The 15,483-nt window shown below is 42.2% G+C and overlaps 1 protein-coding gene across 24 annotated transcripts in view; it reads left to right on the forward strand.

The window, feature by feature from the left end:
• MAGI1 (membrane associated guanylate kinase, WW and PDZ domain containing 1) overlaps positions 1-15,483 on the forward strand; it is a 573,273-nt gene that overhangs the window by 400,180 nt on the left and 157,610 nt on the right. The window lies entirely within an intron of this gene.

Below are 15,483 nucleotides of genomic sequence, written 5' to 3' on the forward strand. Positions count from 1 at the left end.
AGACTTAAACTGGTGAATGACACAATCAGATTCATTCACCTTCCCCCATTTTTTTAACCGCTCTGGGTACTGTGAGCAGAATGGATTATAGGTATGGAAGCCAGTTTAGAAGCTATTATAGTTGTCCAGCCTAAAGATCATGGTGAACGAGAAGAACATTGGCAGTAGAGATAGTACTAGATGGACTTGAAATGTATTTAGGAGGAAAATTTGTCAGATCTTAGAGATGCACGGAAAGTATTATTCAGGATGATTGCAGAAGTTCTGACTTATAGTACGGGATGGATGGAGTTAACATTCACCAATAGAGTAAACCCTGGAAGCAGAACAGGTATATGAAATACATGACAGAACTGACCCTGAACTTAGAGCTATCATTACATGCATTGAGTCAGTATATTAGGTTATTCAGGTATGGAGACAAGCAGGGAGGTCTTTGCCAGGAAAAATGTAATTCCATTGTGATTCACAAAAGCATGCTAAGTTTATAGAACCATATGACAGGTTTTGTTTTCTGTTTTAATTTATGTGTGAGTTGCTAAAGTCTGGCAATGTACGGCCGGAAATTCTTCGTGTTTCTCTTTTGATTATCATTCTTGTTCTTTAAAGCAAGTTGTTGAACTCTTTTAAATCCCAGCTTAGGGTGGCTGGATGGCTCTTTTAAATCCTAGTTTAGTGTGGCTGGATGGCTCAGTTGGTTAGAGCACGAGCTCTTAACGACAGGGCTGCCGGTTTGATTCCCACGTGGGCCTGTGAGCTGCGCCCTCCACATCTTGATTGAAGACAATGAGCTGCTGCTGAGCTTCTGGAGGGGTGGCCAGATGGCTCAGTTGGTTAGCGCAAGGGCTCTCAACAACAAGGTTGCCAGTTCAATTCCCACATGGGATGGTGGGCTGCGCCCCACGCAACTAAGATTGAAAACGGCAAGTGGACTTGGAGCTGAGCTGCGCCCTCCACAACTAGATTGAAGGACAACTTGACTTGGAGCTGATGGGTCCTGGAAAAACACACTATTCCCCAATTAAAAAAAAAAATCCCAGCTTAATTTATTTTTTGAAGTAATTTTTAGGGTCATTGGGTTATATTAGTTCAGACCTCTATTCCTCTTTCCCTCTATCTCCAAAATAAATTCACTAATGAATTCTCTCTCACACACAAACACACGTACACTCTTAATTCATCAAAGATTTATGGCACATGTTATACAATTCTAACATTTGAGAGTCTGAGGGAACTAGCAGCTGATCATTTTTGTATTCTAGGCAAGAAATATGCTGAATACCTACTTTGTGCCAGCCTCTGTCAAGGGTTTTCATATTTTTAAAAATGGCACCTTCTCTCACCCATCAAAGATTTACTCTGTACCAAGCATGGTTCTAGGAACGTGTTGCCAGCCAGGCAATGGACTTCAGAGCTCTCATCTCCCATCCATTCCCTTGAGTGGAAAACAACAACCATATTCTGCCCATGAGCAATTTACACCCCCACCATAGGGCATGAATGTGGCATGGCAACAATAGACAAGGCCCAGACGTGTTGCCCCATAGCTATTCTGAGGAGAGGCGAAATCTCTAGAGTATAATGATATCCGTGATGTTAGAGATTAGTGTCTTGTTTGGTTCACTGTGTCCCAAGCCTCGGAAAGGACCTAACACTGAGTAGACCCTCAGGATACATTTGTCGAAAGGATGAACAAATCACTGAGAGAGAGAGAGAGAGAGAGAGAGAGAGAGAGAGAGAGAGAGAGAGAGAGAGAGAGAGAGAGTGTGTGTGTGTGTGTTTATTTTGAAATAATTTAGACTTGGAGAAAAGTGGCAAAAATAGTATGGGGAGCTCCTATATCCTTTACCCAGCTTCCCCTGATATTAACATCTCACGTATCCATGGCACAATGATCAAAACCAGGAAATTAACATTGGCACACCACTATTAACTAAAGACTATTTGGATTTCACCATTTTTTCTACTAATGTTTTTCTGTTTCAGGATCCAATCTAGGATCTACATTGCGTTCAGTTGTCATGTCTCCTGCAATCTGGGATACTTCTCAGTCTTTCTTTGTCTTCTGTGACCTTGACACTTTTGAGGAAGAGCTGTAGTCAGTTATTTTGTAAAATGTCCACTAATTTAGGGTTTGCCAATGACTGAGGGCTGGCAAAGACTTTGTGCTGGAAGAGACTTCGTGAAGAAAGTGGGACTTTTAGTGGGCTTGATGCAGGGGTGAGACTTGGATTGACAGAGGCCTTTTCAGGCAAGGAGAATGGATTGTATCTGTCCTGGAGCATTTTGGTGTTGTCTTGGTTCTTCTTTGCATGTGCAAGTAATGGGGAGCCTTAGCTGACTGGTTAAGTTGTACCAGCTACCCTGCTGCTTTGGGTCGTGTGCTTCTCCCATCAGCAAGAAGGTCTTCTTGACTGGAGCTCAACCCCAGCCTCCAAATACGCCTGTTGTGCTTTGGATTCAGATTTTAGCTTCCTGGGTGTCACAGCTGATGTGCCTATGGTCCCCTTTTTACCAGACTTACACCCTTCTCCAGTGGGGGGACATAGGGTCTCATATTTATTATTATCTTTTTTATTTTGACTATTACATTTGCTAAGATTTAGTAAGTACTACATGCCAGACTCTAGGCTGTGCCTTCTCAATATGGAGCAATATTATCCCTAAAGGGACAAACATTGGTTCTTGGGGGAGATGTGAAAAAAATCTTACTCTTTTTATGTGTAAGTACAGGTAGGCTTACAATACCTAAACAGGCATGCGAGATATCTGTAGTATTAAAATTTCACTGGAAGGTGGTGTCGGCATGATTAGGGTACAAGATTAGGGTACAATCGTCGGCACGATTAGGGTACAAGAAACCTAAGAAAGCCTATTAATTGGCGTGATAATGAAATAAGGTTTTAAAACATTGATTTAGGCCTAATGACATGCTTATATTAACTCATTTAATTTTACAACATTACCTCAAGGGACGTATTCTTCTTATACTCATCAAAAAAATACAAATGAAGAAACTGAGGATTAGTGGAATTAAGTAATTTGCCCAAGGTCACACAGTCCAGGGTAGACTGGGGATATCTGCCCAGACTCCAAAGGCCAAGGTCTAAACACTGATCATTTGTCAATTTGTAGCCTTATTCATGTTAAAAAGTAGTTAGAAAGTCAATAGAAAAAGTACGTTGTGTATCTTAAAACCAAGGAAAACTTTTCTAGGCTTAGTTATTCATTGGAATTTCATTATATTACCCTATGATTAGGATTAATAATTGTGGGTCAGCTCTGTATACATTTGCAATACTGATGTTAAGATTCTAGTTAGGTACAGGTATGTAATTACATGAAGCAGGGCCTTTTGTCTGTTTCCTGTGGTATCTCCAGTGTCCAGAACAATGCAACACATAGGAAGTGCTCAAAAAATATGTGTTGAATGAATAAAGGGGAAAGGGTTATATATTTTAAGAAAAAAATTTCAAAACCAAACTGAATTAATTCTCTTTGATGTTAGGGATATGATGTTTGCACTTAAAAAAATAAGCACCAACCACTAAAATGTAGGACAAGACTCATACCTACCACAGAGAAAATAAGTTCTGGGTGGCCAGTTGAGTTTAATGTAGAAACCACCACCAGCCACTCAAACTCTAAATGTATGACTTCATATCGTTATGCCATGTAGAGCTGACAGATTAAACCAGACTTTATTTTTCCATCTATTTTGAGGGGCTCGAATGAAACCCATAATATTATTGTTTGAGATAGAATGGTGATAATACAATTGAGTGAAATATAAAGCATCTTCTTTTCTTTTTCAGTTGAGCATTAAAGACAGCTATTTATGTTTGAGGTGGGGAGTAAACTTACCTGAGATGTTTCATTGCACTGGACAGATGAGCAGAAACCCCAAGTTAGATGAAGATATACAAGGAATTTTGAAATTTCCTCCCCGTAAGAAAATTTACATTTACCATCTGTAAACAGGAAACATAGATTAACTGGCGTATTACACAAAACTTAAATTCATAATAGAATCCTTACGGAGGCGTAACACACGTATCGTCTTAAACTAGGTTGAAGGTTCAGGAGTGGCTACAGAATTAAGCTGGATTTGCCAAACTACCCCCTACAGGCAAATGAAAATTTCAGTTTACATAGGCCCTTACCCAAAAGTAAGTAATTCAAAGAACCAGAGCCCAAGAAGGCTAGAGTGGCTCAAAAGAAGCCCATTTTAATATACCGAGGGTGCCAAAAAAATGTATATAGGTGGACACTTTGGTCAACATTGCTCAAGCAGTAGTTTGCCGTAATCAGAAGTGTCTGGACGCTGATGGTAACCACTTTGAGCACCTCTTGTAATTGCAGAAGTCAAACGGGACTTGTATTCATCTTTTGTTGTCAGTATATGAGTGTATTGAGTATTACAATTTTAATACAGTTTTTTTTTTCCTTTCTTAAAATGTGTATACATTTTTTGGCACCTTTTGTATGAGTAGAGATAGACAAAGGGATGATGACATCAACATCACGTCCTCATTTGTTTGTTCCTGGTGGCAGTTACCAGCAGCACCGAGAGGGCCTCTAAGAAAATCTACCACAAGTACAAATGAAACCAAAGTTGTATAGCTCAGAATGTGAGAGCGGTTAGGAATTTTGCCGGCCGCTTCAAAGGATAAGCCACTCTTCCACCGCTGTGTTAGACTCAAGCTTCTTTTGGATGTGGGTTCAAATATTTATTTCTCAAAAATCTCATTTTTTAGAGTCTTGTAAAGTGGCTTTTTTGTTTCCTTTTGTTTTTAATTCTTCTTTTCCCACCCCCTTGAAGCTTGTAAGACTTGGCATAGTTCGAGGGTAGTGTTGGGAAATAGGGACACACACACGATCAGATCCTAAGTACCAGGGCAGGTTGTACTAGAGTCCTCTTCAGGGAGAGGTGATGCTTCCCTGCTTGTAGTACAGGCTTTCTGCCACCTAGCACTCACTCCTTGAGAACCCTCCCAGCAGGAACACCCTGTACTACAGGTGCTCCATTCCACACACTGAATGACCTAATCTAATTATTCAAAACTGAAAAATCACTTTCACTTCAACAGGAGTATCTCAACCCCACCGCCCTCTTTTGGAGTCACTTAGACATTCGTTTTCTGCATCTTACCAGAATCATGCTTATCTAGTCCTCTGATGAGCTCCACGTAGGGAAATTGTACCAGCTTTGCTTTGGGGAACCCCTCATGTCAAATCCTTCCCCTGTGGCTGCTTAAAAAATAAAAAAGATAAAGACACAGCAAATATGATATTACTCACTCATTGGCTAATGCATTTTCATACCCTCTGGGGGAGGCCTGCTTCAATGTGTATTGTGGATTTTATTGTCCTCTTCTGTAATTCACATGGAAAATTATTTTAACATTATATAAAGTATATCAAATAATTGCTTTTTGGCTTCTGCCTTGGTGAATGTTTTGCTGTCCCAGGCAGGGATGTGAGCATGTGGGGGCTAATCCCAATGTAGTCAAATCAGTTATTTCCCGTGAATGCCCACTCACAATTACAATGATCCACCTGAAATGAGAACTAAAATTCTGTATGAATAAAAAGGACAAGCTGGCTTGAGGTGACAGGTTCAAAGATGCTCTTTGAGGGTTCTTTTTCTTGGCCCAGGGAGCCCTCCCCCCCCCCCAGGTTTTATCCTTGCCCAAGAAGAGGTGAAATATCTTCCAAAATCAAAAGGCATGCTCTCTTGGCCTTAAAGTTTACAAAAGGCAGTAGCTTGCGGGGACTAAGACACAGGACTTTGAACTTGGACTGATTTGGGACCTTGCTCCAAGCAGTTAACTTCTTAGTTGAGTCAACTTTGGCAGTTACTTAATCTCTCTGAACCCATCTTTCTCATCTTTCAAAGAGAAGACAAATGGTGACCCCGTTCTAGGGTTGCAGGAAGCTGAGAGGCATTTGTATTTGGGATTGAAAGTAGCGCCAGGATAGATTTTGAAGGGATCTTGAACGTTTTGTTAAGGTGGTTAGCCTGTATATTTCATGGATTAGGGCCAATACAAGTTTTCAGAAGAGTGAAAATATGATTGGATTTGTATTAACTAAAGTGGGGGTGGTAGAGGGGAATACCAGAACAGTGTTTTAAAGATGGTCTGCATCAGTGGAGAATATTTTTGGCTCATAATAATTGCTTAATAAAACGACAGGTTCCATTTAGTAATTGTTATTGTAAGTAAAATGAGGACGGTGTTGATGATGGAATGTTCAACTTTATTCTTGCTTCAATTTGAGGTAAATCCAGCAGTCCTGTTGGACCCACACCTCCAAATCCTCCAAGGTTGCAGCAACTCAGTGGGCCCCCATTTCCATGGGTCCCCGGGGCTGGGACCACGTGACCCCCTCCGCGGCTGGGTGCCCCGAACACCGTGTTTACACCCCACCCCCACCCCCACCCCCACCCAGACCCCGTGGACGGGGACGGGTGGGCGGCCTCGCACCCCGAGGGTATCCGCGCCTTGACGCCTCCGCGGCCCGAGCGAGCCGCCTGGAGACGCCCGGGCAGCGCTTCTGCCCGCGGGCCCCATAAAAGGAGCCGCTGCCGCCGGGCCGCTCGGACGCGCGGGAATGAGGCGGGCGGCGGCGGAGCGCGCGCCGGGGCTCCGGCGGTGACCGAGGCGGACCCGGGGCCGCTCGCTCGGGGCCGCAGGTAACCAGGCGCCGGCGGGTTTGTCCTCGGGCTTGGAAGTGACAGCAGGGGGGGCGGGGGTCAGGCAGGCAGGCCGGAGGCTGGGCGGGAATGAGAAGGGGGAAGCGGGGAATGAAACGGGGAGGAAAGGGGAGGAGAAGGGGAGGGAGACGGAAGGAAGGAGCCGCGCCAGGCAGCCGCGGGCACGCGCTGCACTTGCCTCCAGCCCCGGCGTTCCCGTTCCCCACCTCCGACCTCGCCCCGCCGGCGCCGGCCCCCTCCCTCCCTCCCGGGACGCCCCCGCGCGTGGCGCGCTTCGCGGATGCCCAGCCAGCCATGTTTGCTGGGCCGGCATCCCCGCCCGCCCCGCGGAGCAGTGCGGCCCTGTCGCCGGGACGGCCTTGGCTGCGGCGGGGGGACAGGTGGAAGGAGATGGAGCGGCCGGTCTCCAGGCTGTCACCGCCTAGGGCTTGCGGTCCGTGGGAGGATGCTTTGCTTTGCCCCCGGTGGGTTGAGAGCCAGGGTGCCTGCCTCCTTGCTGCCTCCCATTCCTGCCGTCCCCACTTCACCGGCCCGCTGCCACTTAATGAATTGTTGGCTTGCCCACCCCCACCCCTACCCCCTGTAGCCTGTAGTTTGAGCTTCTTTAAGAGTGTTGTGTGCGTAAAACGACTCAGCTGGAGAAAATGGAGAGAATCTGGAAAGGAGGAGGCCCTTTTGTGCAGAGCCCCATTGTAAGCCGTCTTTCTTCCTGCCACCAGTGGGCCTGTGGTGGTCCCCAACACAGAAGGAAGGATGGTAGGGCACTCCAGACCTCCTTGGCTTGCAGTCTGGCAGCTTGCCCCTTCTCCTCTATTGGGCGTCTTCCTCTGTGAGTAAAAGGTTGCCCTGAAGCTGTGAGGACCCCATTTTACCTGGACTGCCCCTCAAAACTCCTTGGCTCTAGTTTCCATGGCGTCCCCGTGCACTGACAGGGAATGCAACTCTTGGCAATCATGCCTGTATGCCATGAGCAGTTTCTTCCTCCAGACCAAAGCGGGCCCACATTCGTAGACGGTATGCCTTCTAGTCTGAGTTTGGGATTATTAGAGACCTTTGCTTGGAGCTCTTGGACAGTTGTTTGGGAGTTCCTCAGTTACTCTTACTAAGTTGAGCATTGTCCTTAATTCTCTCCTGATCATGAAGCTTCCTAGTTGGTCTTTTCTACAACGTGTGGTGTATCCCAGCCCCAGGGTCTGCCCTAAAGTGGCCCTGTGTTGGTTTATATGTGCGATAGAACATGTGTGATTGTAGTTCTATGACAGAATGAATACGGACAGTATAACCACAGCAGTGAGTTATATGGAGTATCTAAGCAGGGGTCAGACACTGTTCTGGGCTCTTTACAGCTGTTATGCTTGTCGATACAGCCACTACGAATCCCCAACTAGCAGATAAACAGAAGCACAGGGAGATTAATTTGTCCAGTGTCCAGAGCAACCACATGGCTGTGCTGGGATTTGAATCTAGGCAGTATCACTGCAGAGCTCATGCTCTTACCTGTGGAGTCAGATTTAGGCTGCAGCGTTTACAGAATGTGTACGTTAACTTGTAAAAATCCTACGTGACACATCATACAATAATGAATATAAAGTTCCTAGCACATAATTCATAAAGTTATTATTATTTAGATGTATATTGTAGTTGGAAGAGCACAGTGCCATAACCAGTTAGAGATTTTAAAGCAGAGGCTGTCTGCGTTTATGTTCCACTCTCACTTAGGGGCTAAATGAACTTGCAAATACGTGTACCTCAACCTCTCAGAAACCTCCGTTTTCGCATCTGTAATGCAGGTGGTTCTGCAACCAAATTAGAAGATGTACTTACAACAGCACAGGGCTTGGCATACATAGTGCTCAGGAGACTTTGTTTTGTTTTATAAATCAACATAGGCTACTGCATTGGGTTTGTTTTGGTTTTATAATATCTGGGTTAGTATGGTTCAGCATTACTCTTTGGTCTGTAGTGTGTCATAAACCCTCTACAAATCTTAGCTTAAAGAGTTTGCTTGTACACATGTACACCCATACTCATGTTCTTGCATGTGTGTGCCTGTGTGTGTGTGTGTGCAGGCGCATACACACAGGCACACACACACACATACACACACAACCCAGAACGTCTGCATTTGAATTTATAAGAAGTTAGTGAATTCTGACTCGTTCAGTAAGAGCTCTGTTGGTCTTGGCAAAGCAATGACTGACTTTTCAGGGCTCGGGAAACTTCAAAGTTAATTTTAAAGCTGAAAACCAGCTGGAAGAATTAACACCACACCTAATAGTTGCAAGGAAAAAAATGGATTGACTGGCATTTACTTTCGTCCTAGGCTCTTAAATATTGCACATTCTGTTAAACTGTTAGGAATAATCAATTGGATTCTTCACTTAGTTGAACAATTCTAGAATGAATACCTTTTCAGATATGGTTCTGTAGATGTTAGTAAGTGAAAAGAAGTCGTTGAATGAAACAGTTTTAAAATACAATGCTGACATAGATTAATGTGTTTTAAACAGCTGTTTAGAATTTGGCTAAGATAATTGTTTATAAAGGAAGAGGATGCTGTAAGATCAGTGTTTATAAAAAATAATGTATTGACTGGAAAACAGATGCCCATCAATAAGAGAAGTTAAAGAAATTGTCTCATACATACAATGAGGTGAGTACACCCCACTGAGAGAATGAGGTGTTGTTCATATGATGATATGGAATGGACCATTGCAATATCAACTTCATGAGGTCAGGAATTTTTTTCCTTTTTGATCACCTCTTTAGCACCTTCTAGAACAGTGCTTGCTACCTAATAGTTGTTCAATAAATAATTCAATGAGTGAGTATTACTCAGTGAGACAAAACAAGGTATTGAACAGTGTATGTAGGTCATTGCCAGATATGTTTTTAAATGAGTGAATTTGTTTGTGTGTGCATATGTGTAAAAAAACAATGGTTTTGTCCAAGGAGGGGCTGGAGGGTTGAAGATGGGGGGAGTGTTTGTGTTGGTGTGGTTGGTGAGTTGTCTTTTTGTAACATAATGCACTATGTGCATGTACTAATTAAAACATTTATAGATTTTAAATATTAAAACATTCCAGAGGACCTGATTTCCCTGAGTTTGGTCTTAATTTTTAGTCTATGTAATTCACCCTTCTTGTTACTCCTTTACTACAGGCTGTATAATTTCTTTGCCTTGTTGGAATACCTTCAGCCCTTTGATGGGATGAAGAGCCTGGATTTTGGGCTGGAGGGGAGTGTGCACGAGGTGGAATTCCTATGGAATAAGTGGTGCATCGTCCTGCCTGTGAGATTTCATGAGGCACACCGACTGTTGTCCTGTGGAGCTGTCTTCATAGACCTCACGCCTTACACAGAGCATGGTCTCTCTCAGGAACTCCACAAATATTTTAAAGTGAATGGATGGCTAGCGTATGAGTCACCTAAGAATTTATAATTGCATAGCAGTAAGGGCAAGTCTCAATTGTTGCTTCAAGATGAATACTTCCTAGTCTTTGAGAAGCCCCTTACGCGCACTTTTAGAATTCCGACCTCTATATAGGTCCATTAGGGAGATGGTCTCCAAAGTGCAAGATGACCTATAAGAATACGGGAAGAAACTATCGAGAGTTCTGTGTACATTTAAAAAATGTCATCTTTTTGAATATCATATACAGAGGGTGCCAAAAATATGCATACACATTTTAAGAAAGGAAAACTATTAATTGTAATACTCAATATATACTGATAACAAAAGATGAATACAAGTCGCGTTTGACTTCTGCAGTTACAAGAGGTGCTTAAAGTGGTTACCATCAGCGTCCAGACACTTCTCATGACGGCGAACTACTGTTTGAGCAACGTTGAGCAGTTTCCACTTGTAGACATTTTTTGGCACCCCCGGTATATATCCCGAGTGTTAATAGTATTTGGTATTTACTTTCTCTTCATTGTTTTGATTTGTTTTGGCTGAACCATTGAAAGTTAGTTGCCCACATTATTCCACGTTACCTTTGCCAACTATTTTTTTTTTTTAATTTTTACGTTACTGTATTTTGGGACAAGTGCTACACTCCTATGGATTTCTGGAGTGACGTTAGAGTCTGGAAGAAATACAAGTATATATTCTAAGTCGTAAGTATGAGTTAGCATGTCAAATTTTTAGTATGAGTCCATTTATAAGATTTGGGTCTGAATTTCCATTAACCTGAACTCTCTTGATAAACGAAAACTAACGCACAAGTGTCTACTGCAGACCTCCAAACAAAGATACTGATCCATAATGTCCGAAAAGAGATCGATACAGGTGACAGTGACGGTGTTAGCAACGTATTAATGTGTCATGGCAGTTTCTAATTTATAATCACATGTATTACTTAATCCACACAATAATCTCATCACACTTGCATTATATTTGTTACCACAGATAACACCAATCCCACTGTAATATTTTCCTTAGTATTTTTTAATATTCTGGAGCTGCCCTGCTACTATCTGTTAGGCTTTGGTGATGGGACAGGGCAAGACCACTCCTAATGATGCCTTAACACAGACAGAAACATAAAAATTGTCCAGACCACAAAAATGACCAAACATCCTTCCTTCCTAACTAACATGGCTGACTTCTGCTTCTTTGATTTGGTGATTATAGTTGTAGTGGTTCTTCCTTCTGCATTCTAGGTAAGATTTATTAGGATACTCAAGCATAGCATTACCTCTCCTTCTTAACAGCATCCAATAAAAATCGAAGCCTTGTTTCCTTGAACCCTCTCTCAAATCACCTGATGTCACCTGGCACATGCCCATCTCCTATAAAAGCCCTTTGCAGTACCCTCTTACTGCCCACCGCTCAGTTCCCCATTAGTGTACATTCTTCCTGTTGCAATGAGTAATAAGCCGAGTTGTTCGATTACCAGTATGTTCCTGCTGGTCTTTGAAGCATTTGCTATTTAGTTGTCTAGAAACAGAAGAACTTTTCAGAAGTATTTGAGTAATATTTCAAAGTGAAATACAGCATTTTGTCTGTAAAATAGTGATAATGCATTCTAGAGATTGTGAAAAGTACCAAAAGATTCCAAGAATAAAAGGAAAATTTATATTAATTCTATAATCCAGGAATAATCATTATGAACATTCAGTTACATTTCATTTATACCTACTTCTGCATCCCTCTCTCCACATCTACACGCACACAAGCATATACTACATATAAACTATACACACATACTCTCAAATTATTCTATCTAAAATGACCAGAGTTTCTTTTTTAACTACTGTGATGACATCTTCATGATTTAATGTATTTAGATTACAGTTTATTTCTTTAGGATATCTTTCCTTAGAGAAGTAAATACTTTTTAGAAGTTCTTCATATGTATTGTCCAATTATTTTTCCAAAACAATATTGGTACTTTTATCATCCAGAGATTTGGTAACAGTCGAGAATCTGGCTTCCCGCCCCCTGGAGAGCCCTGGAGTCTCAGCCTGCTGCTGCTCTGCACACGCTCTCCCTCCTTCCTTCTGTCTCACAGCTGACTGGTTTTTATGTTTTACCAACATGGCTGCATTTGCTGTCACGATGTGGAAAACGGGAGCGGGGCAGTTCCGGTGAAGGGGGAGTTAATGTGCCCCATGCTCCCCAGTGTGGATGCACTGTATTCTTCTAATGCTGCTTTAAGGCAGAATCTGCTTAATGGTTACCTCTTCCTCAGCGTCTAGCAGGCAGGTTTGTAAAATACACTGTCTAGCAAATATTTGTTGCCGAAGTGGATGATAATCCGTTTCAGATGTAAAGCAACCTGTGATATTTAAAATCTTTTTAGTAAAATACAGCTCCTGTCCCAAACCAAATATAAAAGTTATAACCCCCTACATTTTTGGACTTATATTCATTCCTTCTGTCATCCTGCAAATGCTTTCTGAGGGGCTTCCTTTTTGCTAGTAAGGGACCTGGGGATATAGCAGTGAAGTCAACCAAGCATACTTTATGGAGCGTGGATACAGAAAATAAACCCCAAGCAATGGAAAGTGCCAGGGAATGATACATGCCGTGATGTAAAACAGTGCAGCCGGGTGAGGAGAGAGAGAGTCAAGGGTTGGTGCTTATTTTGGATCGAGTGGTCCAGGAAGGCAAATGAGAATTACAGTCTCCCTCCTGTTCATTGGTTGTGCTTGCTGATCCAGAATATTCGTCGTAGCGTAGATGTTAGTGAACATCTGACTGCCAGTTGTCACTGTGTGAGGTTGGTGACTTTCCTTTTGAGCCCATCTCGGTGACAGGTACTTTCCATTTTTAAGCTTCTTAAAACGCATCCTTAGCCAAAACTAAGAAGTCTCGAGGTGTTCTTTCCCTAGGTTCCTGAGGCTAAGAAGGAGAAGGCACTTGTGGTCAAAACTACTGCTGATAGGTTAATTAGAAACCGTTGGTATGTAAACTATATTTATATTGATGACAGGCTGCTTTTGTTTCCAAAAAGTGGATACTGGCGCAGGCCTCTCTTCATATGCTAACTAGCCGTACATACAAAGTCTGCTAAGTGTGGAGGAAGCCACCTCCCTTTGTGTCTAGGAATAGCATGGAAAAGCTTGCTCTGCCTTTGATCCGAGTTGGGCTGTAGTGAGTTATTTAACATATGTTTCCTTACACCCCCGTTATTGAGCACATATGCTTTGGCCGGGGATCACAAATGTGGATGCAGGTTAAAAGGACACGGCATCTTTTTTTGTTGTTGTGCTTGTTCCCTAGAGAGTGAGGATATGCACTTCAGATGGCCCCTTGGCAACATGGTGGGGAAGAGCATTTTCTGTTTGACAGTAGTTGGTATGTGTGTCTTTTTTCATAAAAGAAAAATACTGAAGATCAAATCGAGAGACAGTGGCTGTTTTGGGTCAGACTGCTGCCCTTCACGTCCGTCTGGTTCTGACATGAATCTTTCTGTTACTCGAGTTAGAGCTAGCAGATCCAACCAGTTGAAGAGAATTAGAGTCTGTAATTAATTTTTCAGCTCAATTACATGCATCTTTTGATTTTCCTAATATTTTATTTTCTAGTTTTTAAAGAGTTTTGATAATATTAGAGTTAAACCTAGCTAACCTGTTAAGAACCTATCTGTAGGGGATTTTTAGATATGGGTATTTCAGAAAAATGTTTAGCATACGACAGATAGTTTTGGATGAAAGACAGAGAGATTGGTGTTTCATCACTACACTGAAAAGTGTAGTCTATCCCAGTTAAAGCATTTATTTCTAGCTGAGGCATTTTGGTGATTATCTTAGAATTTGGAGGTCTGAGTCCATTGCTTTCCTGATTCCTGTAATTCTGCCCCCTGGTTTTATCTTTATACTCCAACCTGTAGGTTAGGGAAAATGGCAGGGAGAGAGAAACAATTGTGATTACATTTAAAAGATCAGTAACTTCATTCTGTCTCTTTAAATGTATACTTTTCAAAGTTTTGTGGAAGACGTAGACTCCTAATTTGACTATTAGTTAAACAGTGATTGTTTCCTTTGTATTTACTTAATAACCTAGTGTTAAGTCAAAAGATGGGAAGGTTATTTTGGAAATATGTGAATCCAATACTCTTCTCCCTGGTTTTTGCTTGTATTTCAAGGTACATTCAGATCTTAGACACTCTTATTCAGGGAACATCCTTTTCTCTGCCCTCCCTTTCATTTCTTTTCCTTCCATTTTTTTTATTGATGATAAGAAGACAAAAATGAATAAGTGATCATTTTGGACTGTTGAGCATGGCAGAGACAAATGAACAAATAACAATAATCCAATGTGGCAGAAGTCTATAGGATGCCATAAATCATGGGGAGAATGCTAAGGAAACACGGAGAAAGTGTTTTTTTCTGCTTTGAGTGTTGGGAATGGCTACCACAGAAAAGTGGGCTTTGTAGCATCAGTAGGAGTTTGCCAGGCAGAGAAAGGGGGAAGGATCTCATAGGAAGAGGTAACATAATGAACAGAGGCATGTTGGCATAAATGTGCATGGTTCATTCATTGGCAATATATAGTGGAGTGCATCTACCCAGTTTCCCCGAAAATAAGACCTAGCCAGACAATGAGCCCTAATGGTTTTTTGGAGAAAAAATGACTTATAAGACCTAGTATTATATTATATTACATTAAATTATATAAGACCCGGTCTTACAGTAAAATAAGACCGGAATTATATTAATTTTTGCTCCAAAAGACGCATTGGAGCTGATTGTCCAGCTAGGTCTTATTTTTGGGGAAACACAGCGGTATTTAAGTGGAATGGATGATGGCAGATGAGGTTAGAGTAGGGTGGGGTATATTGTGAAGGATCTGAGTGTTGTAACCCTATGCTAATCCTCAGTAACACCCATTTGTCACTTGGAACCCTTTGCATTACCATAGTCAGAATCTGAACTCAAATTGACTCAAACAAAAAAGACTTTATTGGCTTATGTAATGAAAAATCCAAAGATCTATAACTGCTTTCAGGTTGGCCAGATCCAGGTACCCAAAGGTTGTTGTCATGAATCGGTCCCTATGACTCCACTCTGCCCTCTGCTGTGTTGCTTTTATTCACATCTCTGGTAGGATTTAGATTATTCCTGGAAGCTTTAGACTCCCATCCTGGCAGCTTAGCACCCTCTATGAAAAGGAGTTTCTTTTTCTTAGTGGTTATGACCAAAGTCCCCAGATTGAGTCCATTTAGATTCATTTGGGTCCTATGACCACTCCTGAACACCTCAGCTGGAGAAAAGCGATCAGGCTGATTAGCTAGGTCCGGTTCCCATGCTGATCT

The sequence above is a fragment of the Rhinolophus hipposideros genome (genome assembly GCF_964194185.1).
Source record: "Rhinolophus hipposideros genome assembly, chromosome: 14".
Taxonomy (NCBI): domain Eukaryota; kingdom Metazoa; phylum Chordata; class Mammalia; order Chiroptera; family Rhinolophidae; genus Rhinolophus; species Rhinolophus hipposideros.